The sequence below is a fragment of the Camelus ferus genome, chromosome 23 (assembly GCF_009834535.1).
Source record: "Camelus ferus isolate YT-003-E chromosome 23, BCGSAC_Cfer_1.0, whole genome shotgun sequence".
NCBI classification, from domain to species: Eukaryota; Metazoa; Chordata; class Mammalia; order Artiodactyla; family Camelidae; genus Camelus; species Camelus ferus.
The window spans coordinates 20687162-20689369 of record NC_045718.1 but is presented as its reverse complement, the minus strand read 5'-3'; the positions used below and the strand labels follow the sequence as shown (position 1 = coordinate 20689369).

Sequence of the window (2208 nt, the reverse complement as noted above, 5' to 3'; positions counted from 1 at the left end):
TTCATATGTTGAAATCCAAGCCCCCAGTACTGCAGAATGTAACCATATTTGCCAATAGGGCCTTCAAAGAGGTGATTAAGTTAAAATGAGGCTGATAGAGTGAGGCCCTAATACAGTGTGACTGATGTCCTTATGAGAAGAGAAAGAGACATTAGGGGTGTGTTTTCACAGAGAACAGGCCATGGGAGGACACAGCGAGAAGGTGGCCTCAAGGGAAATTGAGCCAAGTTTAATCATTTTAAATCTTCCAGGGGGAGGGTGTAGCTCAGGTGGTAGAGCACATGTTTTGCATGCATGAGGTCCTGGGTTCAATCCCCAGTATCTCCTCTAAAAATAAATAAATAAACCTAATAACCTCCCCCATCAAAAGAAAACTTTAAAAAAAATAGACTTAAAAAAACAACTTCTAATCCGTGAGCATTGGCTCTCTTTCCATGTCATCTGTGTTGATATTCAAAGAGTAATTACCAAACGTATCAATGGTCTAGTTCTAGGAATTTTTGTTTTTGCTTGTTCGTTTTTACAGTACACATCTGTATATACCTAAATCTAGATACAACACATAAAATATGTGTACAGATATACATACATACATAGACGCATGCGCTTTTGTGTGGGTACACACACTGACATATACACATGTATTTCAGTTTATTACTTCTTGAAGGTCACTTATTCCTTGTGGATCCATTTTGTTTTTCCTTTTTTGTCTTTATTTCAGAGAGAGTCTAGTTTGGCTGGACAAGGAATTCTAGGTCCTTTTACTTCCCCTTAACATCTTATTTAGTCTTTGCAAACACCGTTGAAGGGAGGTACCACTCTCCCTACTTGACAGGTGCAGCTGCAGTGGCTTGGGAGAGCTGAGTAGCTTGCCCGAAGCCACACAGGTAACACAAGGCAAATTGGGATTCGAACCCAACTCCTGTTGTTCCAAGCTCAGATACTGAGGTATTTTTCAAAAGGCCAGGTTCACAGATGAAAATGGACAGAAGGCCCTCAAATGTTAGTTTCCTTCTGTCCCATTTTCCTCTTCCTCCCTTCTTCCAGAATGGGCAGAAATGTTTCTCCCCGCAGGTGAATCTATCAGCCAGTGAATCAACTTCTCTCAGGTCTGGAGAAAGTGGAAATGGTGGAAGGACATGAGTGGTGAGCTGGGAGGTGGAAGGGTCAGAGAGGGGCTGCTCTCTGTCTGAATTGCTAGCTCTCTTGTCTGGCCTGTGGTCTTTGCGGGAGCTCCCTGCTGTCTGATCTCTGTTGCCAGGAGCCCTGCACTTGTAAGATACCTGATGGCACTGGCCTGTAACCTGTGGTTGGTGGCAGAGCAAACCTGACTGCTCCTGGCTCAGCCTGGCACTCTTCACAAGGCCCTGCAGCCCCATGAGGGAGGGTGTGCCTGGCAAGGTCACGAGAGCAGGGCCTGGGAGGTCAGCAGCTGGCAAGAATCCTGCAACCCAGCATGTGAGAAGGCAAGAAAGAATCCTGGGCTCCTGAGTGCCTGGAGATGGAACATTCTGCCTCACTAACTGTGATTTCCCTCCCCTCTTCCTTGGTAAAGCTAAATAATTAGGTGCCTCTTGGCAGTAAAGTCAAAATTAATTTTGTTTCCCTCTGCAATGAAAGTCCAGCAGAGTTGGGAAGGGAGGGGTCCTTGAAAGGTATTTCCACCTTGGCTTGACTTATTAGTTTAGGAGAAACGGACTTTCTGTTCTTGCTGGTAGGTTATTAAAACCCTCAAGGAATGTGCAGGAGGCAAATTTAGTTTGAGGAGCCCAGTAGTCCAAAGAGACGCTGAATAAATAGTCTAGTTGTTTGGATAGTTGGAGTGTTGTTAAGAGGGAGCTTTTAACTGGGGGCAGCCGGGGGTGCTGAGTAGTTATGTCTGCGGGGGGCTCATCCTGAGAGGGTCCGTGGGCGGCGCCTGCTCACTGCTCAGCCCGATGCCTTCCTTGTGCCGAGGGACTCCTCGTCTCCTGTCTCGGGGACTGAGAAGCTCAGCTGGCCTCTCGCCCCTTGGACTTGATCTCCACTGAAATCTCTTCAGGGTGAGGAGTGCAAGGGGGCAAGAGGGGTGAGGCTGGGTGACAAGCGGGGTGGGAGCGCGCCGGCGCGGGCAGGTCCCGATGCTCTGCAGCGGTGAGGCCCCAGCAGGGTGGAGCAGGCTCCCGGCGCGGGAGGTTTGCCGGGAGGAGGCGGGGCCACAACCTGTCT

General features: G+C 48.6%; 1 non-coding gene across 1 annotated transcript; it reads left to right on the top strand.

Moving 5' to 3' along the window:
- Positions 1-254: 254 nt before the first annotated feature.
- Positions 255-327, top strand: TRNAA-UGC. The gene has a single exon. It is a non-coding gene; the product is annotated as a tRNA-Ala (tRNA).
- The last annotated feature ends 1881 nt before the right edge of the window (positions 328-2208 follow it).